Source organism: Ascidiella aspersa, chromosome 6 (genome assembly GCF_963924565.1).
Source record: "Ascidiella aspersa chromosome 6, kaAscAspe10.2, whole genome shotgun sequence".
NCBI classification, from domain to species: domain Eukaryota; kingdom Metazoa; phylum Chordata; class Ascidiacea; order Phlebobranchia; family Ascidiidae; genus Ascidiella; species Ascidiella aspersa.
This window is the reverse complement of record NC_139452.1, coordinates 17,674,709-17,685,503: the sequence shown is the minus strand read 5'-3', so window position 1 is coordinate 17,685,503 and position 10,795 is coordinate 17,674,709. Positions and strand designations below refer to the sequence as shown.

The following is a 10,795-nucleotide window of genomic DNA, read 5'->3' as shown; positions in this document are numbered from 1 at the left end:
ACAACCTTATCTCTTAGTAACTTCATTGTTACATCATAACTGATATAATTTGCTACTCGTTTTTAAAAAAAAAATAGAACCATTTTATATATTGGGGGTAAATCTGATATTCAACTTTGTTAAAACTTGGGTAAAACATACAAACAAGGTTAAGAACCCCTGCTCTATACAATGTGATTTATCAAGACGATTTTGGAAAATCAGGAGAGTTGTTAGGGCGATTGAGTATTAACCCTACAGCTGTATGGCTGCACAACAATAGGAGATATTTTGGCAATAACTATTCAGTAAACACATTTGCCTAATCGATTCAAGTCAACAAGTTCTTTTATGCGAGATCTTATAATAATTTGAAGCCTAGTTTTTCTATTGCAATGAAGTTAACCTCTTGCAAACTAAGGCACTAAGCCATGCATGTGGGTACAAGTTGGGAACCACGATGCCAAAAAGTGTTATGTGCAAAAATTTGCAACTTTTTATTTGTATTTATGTTACAAAAGAACAGTGATTTAAAATACTAAAATAGTAAAAGTATCTTTGATATAGTACACCGAAAAGCCATCGCAGACTCGCCGAATCTGTCGATCTATGATGCAAGCAGGGCAAGCCAGAAAAACAACTAGCCTGCAGTGAGGTTCGAACTCACGACCTCCGGTCAAGCCGGGACCGTCGCTCTACCAACTGAGCTATGCAGGCTCAGAGAGGAGCGAGTCGAGAAACAACCATACGCCAATACTTGCACATTTTGTTAGTAGAAGCAACTTCACACTGGGGGATCATCAGTCCGTATCAATCAATGCGATGGCTTTTCGGTGTACTATTGATAGGGAAGCCGTAATCGTTGGTCATAAAGCAGCTTCCGAGGGGCTAGATCACAGATGTTATTAAACACATATTGCTTGTGTGTCTTTCATTCATATCTTTGATATACTGCTGGCCGAAGGACAAAATTTGTGACAAGGTTAGTCCAAGCAAACTTTAGGCCAATATCCAACGGTAACACAGAGTGTGGCAGACAAGCAACTAGTAACATAGTCCTACTGTTGTATATTTGGCTGTAAATTATTTTAATACTTAATAATCATGTTGGTAACTTAGTACATTTAAAATACAACAACTTTTGTATTAAATCTGAAAACTAATGGATATTTTTCTTCATTTTGTTGCATGACACTGACTTCATGATAATTTTAGGGCAAACCCTGCTATTTTTATATATATTATGCATACTATTTGTAGTTTTGTAGCATTTATCAAGCATTAAGGCGCAAACTATAAAATTGGTGCCCCTTCCCCATGTTTAATCACATTTTCTATTACATTAACATAATATACCTTACTTTATACAAAAACAATTCAAATTTTACAAGAATATTCTGAGAAGAAGACAGTCTCATTTTGGCGCCCGGGAACACATCGCCTAGGGTTCCTCTTTTTCCCGTTCTTTTTTCACTCCCTAGAAAACGGGATTAAAAAAGAAAAATTCATGGAAATCCCTACAAAATGTTTGTGCCCTGATTCTGGCATTATGATGTTTAAAATTGCTAATATTAGTTCCAAACATTTTATTAAGCTCATTTATGTTCTGTAGTATTGCTTCTACAATCTTACAAGACCTTCTGGTATTAAAAGCTGCACCCTTATTTGTTTTTATTTAGAAAACAAACGCATGCAGTTTAGTGGTAAAATAAATTTAATTTTTCCGCTGGTAAGCGCAAATAAAGCAACTCAGGCAACGACTTTAATAAGTTTGGTAATATTTTTTTTATATTAGTTTAAAATGAAAGATTTTTAAAGTTTTGCTATGTTGCCGAATAACTTGGATTATAAAAAAAATTCCCGAGATTCGGGATCGTTAGTATATGGGAAATCAAGGGAATTTCCCGTCGAAACATCCTCGGAGAGGAACCCTAACCCTCCCTAGCTACGCCTCTGCTTACAGTTTATGGCAATATTTCATTCAAAGCTGCACACATGTTTAAAGTTTAGGTATAAGTTATAACGGTAACGTTATACAGCCTGGCTGTAGGTAAACAGTGCTCAGCCACGCACATTTTAAGCTGTCCAAACATCTGTTCCGCGCTTAGCATTAACCAAAGTTTCCAATTTTTGTTTCACCCTAAAATAGTAACATTTCTTGTCTTTATATATATTACTGTTAAGGCAGAGTAAAAAAGTACAATACAACTGCTAGCACTTTTGAGTTTTGACTATAGCGCGTGGCTAATGGCTATAGTATGGACTTTGGCTATAAGGAATATTCAAAGCTAAAATTTCCCACAAAACATATGTAAATTTTTCCTATGCGCCACAGTGTAAAAAAATATTGAAGCGGAGACATAAAGTGTTTTGGGATAGATACACTCATTGATAGATCCGTCCTCTTGAACAAAACTTCGAATACTGAGGAACGAAGCTCAAGAAAAGTTGTAAATCCGAACGAATCACCTGCGAACTACTTTCCCAAGAAGACGACGAGCTCTTATTTCCGCGTATCTTATGTACAAGAAAGTCGTAGAAATTAGTAAGTGAATATTTGTGATTACAGTACATGTCGAGCAAAGTACAGTTTTCTGTTAGTAAAATTAAGCAAAAAGCAACCTTAAAGCCCCCCGCTAAGAAAAAGGAAAAATTAAAAACGCCAAAGCCCACGCCTAGAATTACGCGCAGCCAAACTAAAAAAATGGCCTCAACTGAACAACCAGAAAGATCCGACCCTGGCACAGAGATTTTAACTAATATTCAAGATCCAACTGACTCTACAGAAAGTCAAAATGCGAATATATTACAAAATGAACCCCTGACTGCAAATGATAACATACCTTCTACTTCAGGTTTATGCCCACAAAATGACGATTCTAGTTCAAATTCGAGTATAAATGACAGCCTTGGCATTGGTAGTTTAAGGAATTCGCTTCTAAAAATTCCCACAGTTTGGTGTAGTACTAAAATTAAATCATATTTCGTGTTTTTGGATAAGTTTTATGACTCTAATGGAATTGCTACTGAAAGCACCCGTTTCGCCTTGCTCGCTGCGTCGTTTACGGCAGAGCAATCTAGTAAATATGCGACCCAGCTTGCGGAAGCAAGTCTTGCCGAAAATCCTTATACAACGCTGAAAAAGGCTATTTTAAGCCAAATCTTCGGAACCAGCCCAACTGAATGGCTTCGTAGAGTAAACGCGTAGAACTAAACGAGCGCCGTAGAACTAAAACGTAGAACTAAACGAGCGCCCTCTACAATACTATGTAGATTAATTGATCTTTGCCCATTAGATCCCGAAAATGACGCAACGGCAAAAGCTATATTACACAGCAGATTTATAGACCTGTTACCAGAAATAATCCGGCCTACTATACAGGCACACAAAGGAAAAACATTGCGAGACTTGGGCAAATATGCGGATGAATTCCATATATCTAAGAAAAACAGCGCCTTGCCCAAAAAGATCCCAGAACCAGACACAATTGCATATTTAAACGCTAAGGTAAATGAGCTTATGACTGCTCATCGCTCAACAACCAGAGATAGGTTTAACCGTGCGCCGCAGAACAATTATCGACCGCCTTGGAGATCGAATCATCCGTTTAATGCGCGCAAATCAGAAAACGCGTCCTATCAAACCGCTAGGCGAGATTACCCAGCAGGTAATCAACGATTCGGCGATGCACGCCCCAATCCTAGATATTAACTCCACATTGAAAATCTATTATACTTTTAAAATATATATATAATAAGTAAAATCCCGGCCGAAATGTCTGTAAATTTTATGCGCCATTTTTCTTAAGCCATTTAAATGTGTTGAATTTTGCAAATCATGCATATATCAAAAAAAAATTTAATTTGTTGTGCGTGAAACAATTTTGTGTAATGTCCAAATTGTTTTAAACAATTCGCGCGTTTGAGTTTCAGCTCAGGAAACTCTGGGTCACATACACGGCACGCGTTAAGGCACGGCAGCCGGAAATACTTCAAAAAAAAAAACTATATGCTTCTATTCGTGTAAGTCTTTAAACACAACTTTAGGAATAAACCCTTCCCACGTTTTTAACGTGTTAAATATTTTATGTAAATCATTTCAATGCAACCCCCAAACAAAAGTCGTAAATCAAACGATTTCCTTAACGGCACTCTACATGGAAACTGAACTCGTTTCCAACCGCATTTTCCCTTTCTAAAACAAACAGCGCTTCTATAAACGGATTCGCAGATACTTATAAAACGCAAACCAGTCAAAATGACTAATTTCAAGTGCACACTTCTATACGTCTAATATATTATATCTCATGAACCATTTTGTGAAACTCACTCGCAAAAGCTTACTATTTTAACAAGGATTGCCAGTACGAGTTAAGACACTTGACCCTACCTAAAAAGTAGCTTGTTCATCTGTAAACTTACGCCCAAGGCGTGCCTGACTTACAAGGTTAAGTTGCCACTCGATCGCTTTTGACAAGGTCGGAAAGTCGACATCCGGCTAACCCCATTAGGGTGTTTCAGTAAATCAGCGCTTTTCGACGCCAGTACTAAATCCCTTCCAGCGAAATGTAAAGCAAATTTCTACGTTTCAAGATAAATTTTGCTTATCTTTTCCAAAGAATACATAGCACACGCATTAGTTCTCACCGAGTGCTATAAATGTATTCCGCAAGTTACCAATGACTTTCGGTAACGTCAAATATCCTATTGCTTGCTCGAGCACGAGTTTTCATCGCTAGCGTGTTGTTGCTACGTTGACCCTAAATATATCATGGTGGTTAATTCCACCATTTCAACGATAAGAAAATCTTCTTATCCGCCTAGACCTATATGCGGTCGAAATTACCAACGACGCCTGCCCTCTTAACAGAAACCAAAAACCGTAGAGTTGCCACGCCAAAATCAAGTTATGATAAACCTCGACGAGCCAGTCGAATGAAAATGCACGTTGCTCGAGCGCTGTCCCACAAATGTTCACTTGTTGTAAATTGTTATAACATTTAATCATTGTATGTATCGTCAATACAGTAAAATGTGTAACCGCTATGAATATATCGCTATATATGTAATTGTATTTAATCGCAAAAGATGTGTAACGTGAGTAAATATATATGGCAGTAATTGTCTCAAACTTTAAATATAACCTAAAGCGCTTATACGTATAAATATAAATATATACTATAACCAAAAATGTTAATAACCTGAGTTTGAAGTGTTGCAACAAAAATGCTCCCACGACAATTTGAACACACATCTGCCCCAAAATATTTTGCATTTTTCAGAAAACAAACAAACGTTGGACAAGCGAAGAGATCCACACGCAGCGCACAAAAAGAACGGCTTTCCGGTGACGTCAGAATTTCAACGCGCCGAACAGGGACTTCCCCTGCTGCCGCACAGATTTCCTGAAATGCTTAATCCATGGCAATGCTATGGCGTGTCGAGGACACAACAATTTCAAGCAAATCAGCGAACGCTGACATCAAAATCCTCGGTTGCCAGTTCAGGCACCTAAGAGAAAACTTTCTCGAGGAATCAGGAATCTGACCAAAAACAATTGCGCAAATGCGTTATGTGATCGAACAATTTTCGCGTCCAACGTTCCACAAACATTTCACAACAGCTAAACATAACTCACAGAAATAATTTGGCAAAGAAAGTCGTTCCTTGATATTCGGAACGACGAAAAAAAGATTTGCAAAGGGAGTGATTTGTAGCGACACGTCATCACATTGTTATTTATCACAGAGCATTTCTTGTATCGCTGTTTCACTGTAAAATGTTTCATCATGGAAAAATACTGTAAAAAAACATCAATTGCCGATCTAGCAAGATTTTGCAAACTAAGCTTTCTAAACACCATTTTTCATTGAGTCAGGGCTTGCCGGCTCATACGAACATCCGTTTAAAGTTAACGCATGTTTTGAAATTCGCAATATTGTCAACAATTCGGTATTTTTAGAATCGAATATGCGTTTGGCCAGTTACGTGGCGTTGTCGATCGAAGGGCTTTTGTTTTAGCCATATTGGGACAAAAATGTTATTTCCGTGTATAAGAGAGTCGAGAGAAAAAGCTTAGCTGGAACCGCCCAATTATCACGTGACGCCTACGTATTATAATGTAACAAATAACCATTTTATTGCGTATGTACATCTTGCCTTCTTTATGCAGATCTCTTTTTAAACTTCTTTATAAGGTTGAGCGTTATATGATTTGACAATCATTAAAATTATGATTATTATGAAGATCCGTATCAAATAAAGTGTTGTCTGTTACTCAAGGAACCAATTGAAGTGCTCGTATGTTAGAAGCAGAGACAATGAACAATTCTATATGAATGTAGTATCTACATTGTAGTCGTAAGATTGATACATCAAGGCACAAAAGGCAATTAAATGAGTACTCATTATCAACCACAACCACTTTAGTCGAATTTAATGTCATGTTTAGTGCATTATTCGCTCGAAAACTGCCGTTCTCATTGTAACACTATGACGCAAGTGTATTGTTTGGATCGTGGTTTTATAGGGATAGGCCGATAGGCGTATTAGCAAGTCGTTCTAAAAAGGTTACACACCCCTACTCAATTAATAAAGCATTTGTTTCAAAAAACTTGTGATGTACCGTTTTCTGGGGTGCACTGTTTACCCCGGTTAAAGAACATTGGTCTAAATACTCTAAATCAAAGAGATTTAAACCAATTATTTATTGCCATTTATGTGTTTTGAATATAAAAATATATGAAAAAAGCTATTGTTGCCAGGCATATTATATAACGGAGTGTTGCTCTTCCAGCAGAATATATAATAGATCGACGTTTTGACGTGCTACACAGAACGACTATATATTTAATAAACGTTCGATTTTTTCTGGCACTTTTTTGTACTGTTTAGCTTTTCATAAAAAAATCAATCTGTCGACCCTAATTCAAGTAGGCAAAGCGTCCGTCATGGGCGAATAAACTTTGCGTTTGTCAGGTTTAAATTGTTGAACTTCTTACTGTAGAGAGAATAAAATTGAATTGTTATTTCTTAACTAGAACACTACAGAAAGTATTATCTCATTAATATTAAACATAGCCCAACAGAATACCACGTTAGAAGCTCAATTGATTCTGTTGAAAAAATTACTAGCCTTCAAATACAAGAAGATCAAGCATGGTCTCGTTTGACGTTGTTTCCATTTGGCGAAGATGCGTTGAAGACACGTTCGTAAAGCCAATCTGACACAGCAGTTTCTGGACCACTCGAACAGTTTGGAACCAACCATAAAATTCGCAATGGAAACAGAAAACAAAGGCTGAATTCATTTCTGGACTCATTAATCACCCGTAACCAGGACCGGATTAACATAGTAGCAGATGGAGCAGCTGCCCCGCGCTTGGTGAGCAAGACATTTTTTTTAAACAGAACATAGCATAGTTGGTAAGTAGCCTAATTTTTGGCTTGCAAACTGGAATGACATAGGACAATATTATAGTTGTAATATTAAATTACTAGTCCCAACTTCTTGTAGCCTATCTTCCCAATTATTGTAAACTTAAAAAAAACAGAAATTTCCACTGAAGGCAACTGCCTTGATCGAGTGCTGTCAGTAACACAACGTGCCCGGTCCCGCTACTTTGGAAATACTGTATACGTCGACGCTTTTCATCCAGTATACCAAGCAGGGCTGCGGAGTCGGTTAAAAATAACCCGAATCCTGAGTCCGACTTCGGCTAAATGTGCGATTATGTCGAGCCCCAAATCACGCTCCGACTCTACAGCCTGTATTTTAACAATTACGTAACTCAATTTTAGCAATCACCGCATAGGCTATAAGAGTGTCAAATAATTCATCCATCCACAATACATGGCTGGAAAATATTCATCATATGCTATTCTGCCTTAAAAATTTACAGTTGGCGGCAAGATCAGTTTTAAAATTTATCGGACTCGGGACTAGTTTTACGTGGTCTTACTCCAGTTCCGAGTCCGACGCCACTTCTGATGCGATGTGACGTAATACTAACGGTTAGTCGTTTCCTAAAATTAACAATTTGTTACGCATTATTCTATGTATAATGGTAACAACATGTAGTTGAGAGAGATCATTTTTTAAATTAAAGTTGATCAAAAACTGTCTGAAAAACACACATTGGGGAAAGAGCTGCTGCACTATTTAACTCTTGAAAATGACGTTCTGAAGTTACTGACTGAACCTATCTGAAATAATTGTCTATAACGGTATCAAAATGACTTTTGAAATGATATTTCTGAAGTTTTATATTTCTCCTTGCAAATAAAACACTACATTGGACTTCTGTTGTTGCAGAATGTAAATCAAATCTATATAATATTCAATGACTTCTCGGTTATTATTTGTAAACTGCTACAGGCCCCGCACTTAGTTAATCCGGAACTGCCCGTAACCGGCCAGGTAAACTATCTTCCAAGGTGTTATACGGACGTAGCTAATGAAATTGAACATGTCAAAAAGGCCATGAAGAAAAACGGATACCCAGTCTGGTTGTTCAAGCCCAAAAAAAACAAACTAACCATATATTAGATCAACTAGAACCGAAAGGTCTGGCTATTATTTCTTATATTCCAGGTCTGGGAGAAAAACTAAAACGTATTTTGAAAAGCCGCGACATTTTAAAAGCTTTCAAACCGGCCAGGAAATTTGGAAACATTTTACCTTTACCTAAAGACCTAGTTAAACCAGAAAAAACGCCAAGGGGCTGTTTATTAAATTCCCTGTGGAGGTTGTTTAGCAGCAACCTACATAGGAGAAACTAAACTTTCCTTTCATAGTAGGAAAATTGAACACATGTGTGATGTCCGCCACAAAAGGGCGGCAGAGCATGCGGTTGAACTTCGACAAGGAATTGTTTGGGATATAACTGTAAAATTCTAGACTCCGAACCGCACTATTGCCCGACGATGCGCAGTTCTGCAACGGATGACTCCGTCGCGTCACAGCTTGTCGCATAGTTCATCGATGTCTAGATGTATTACTTTTATGTACAGTCTATTTATTTTTACTCTTAAATATATATACTGGAAAACGCATTCTCGTTTAAGTTATTAAACCTGTTGAGGTCAGCTGGTATCTGCTGTCGAAACGTCAGTTTATACTTCGTTTACACCAGAAGAGCGATTTCGATATATTGATATGTTCCTGGTGGAGCTAACTCTATATTTAAAGGTAAGATTTTTAAATAGTGTCTCACCTGAATTGCTAGCATTGCTAGAGTATTCTGTTGTTATTACGAATTACAGTTATCTGACAAGGGTCAAGGTGATTTCCATTATCACATATTCAGTGCAACATCAATTACAATGCGTTTATTTTTGTATAAAAAAAAGCGCGAAGTTGGAAAAATAGTTTATTGGGTTTTAAGATCGAAAAACTTTGCTTGGAACAAAAATTGGCGCATTGGGCCCATGGAAAAATTAGTACTACTGTCTGCACATCCGAATGGCTGCACGGAAACCAACGTACAGATAGTTCGCACGAAGCGCAAAAATCATGCATTGCTTTTATGTTGTTTTATATGTTGGATAGATGTTACTCACGATACAATGGCCATATTGCAAATACATTCTATATTAGCACAAACAGCAGAATTGCGTTCACTAGAGATAATACAGAAGAAGTTCCATTTCGTGGAGTGCTGAGTCCACTGTACTAATAAGGCTAGAACAGGTAGGCCGTGTTCATTTATTTTTAATATCACACAACTCCTTATAATGTGCAAAACATCGCGCAAAATCCTTACATTTAGGTTGGTAAAAGAAGCATAAAATATTTTAGGGGGAGTGGGAATGGCTACATATGTCCTTGGTAGGCTAATTACGTAATGTTGTATCGGACCAAATCGCGCTACACTTTCTGGCCAAATTATCGGGTGTCGGAATAAAATGTCAAGGGTATCGGACATCCCTTTAGTCTCCATCGAGTTAATACCTTTTTATTTCACTCACACTTGTTTTTGCGTCAGTGCCACATTTTGTATGTGTCTATGTATTTATTGGAGTTGAAACTATTTATAGTCTTTTACCCGCGCTACTCCCGTGTGTTTTAATTTCTTTCATTTTTACTCGGACCTGATAAAGCACGGTTGTGCGCAAGCTTGCCTGGATTTTAATATAACCTAAGGCCTAATATGTAACACAGTACACCGAAAGCCATCGCAGACTCACCGAATCTGTTGATCTATGATGCAAGCAGAGCAGACTAAAAACAACTAGCCTGCAGTGAGGTTCGAACTCACGACCTCCGGTCAAGCCGGGACCGTCGCTCTACCAACTGAGCTATGCAGGCTCAGAAGGGAACGAGTCGAGAAACAACCATGCGCCAATGCTAATTAAAAGTTCCACCTGATTTTCACATTTAAAATTAGACAAATAATCATACCAAAAAAGATTGATACCTTTTTGATAAATACCCTTTTGAATTAGATACGTCTGTTTTTAAACAGTTTAGTATCAAACGCACACAGAAGGAAAACTGCTTCTAAAGAACTAAAATTTTTCTAGCTAATTATTAAAAAATCGATTTTTCACAAGGTGTTTATTTAACTTTCGACAACTATAATATTTTCGTTAGCTGAAAGGTTTGTTGCATTACTTCACCACCGGATTTTTTAGTTAATCTGGTGTATGATTGGCCAATAACACAAAAACCTTGTAAACTTTTAGTTTCAGAAGTCAAAATTTTTACACAAAAGACAGAAGAAATTTGTATACGGCCCGCGGTCGCATAGGTTATTATTCAATTGTGCGCCTTTGACGTAGATCACTATAGTACAGGAACTTTAACTTACCGCAC

At 37.5% G+C, this 10,795-nt stretch overlaps 2 non-coding genes across 2 annotated transcripts; both read right to left on the bottom strand.

Moving 5' to 3' along the window:
- Nucleotides 1–621: 621 nt before the first annotated feature.
- On the bottom strand, nt 622–696 carry Trnaa-ggc (transfer RNA alanine (anticodon GGC)). The gene has a single exon. It is a non-coding gene; the product is annotated as a tRNA-Ala (tRNA).
- Nucleotides 697–10,213: 9,517 nt separating this feature from the next.
- Trnaa-ggc (transfer RNA alanine (anticodon GGC)) lies at nt 10,214–10,288 on the bottom strand. The gene has a single exon. It is a non-coding gene; the product is annotated as a tRNA-Ala (tRNA).
- Between the last annotated feature and the right edge of the window lie 507 nt (nt 10,289–10,795).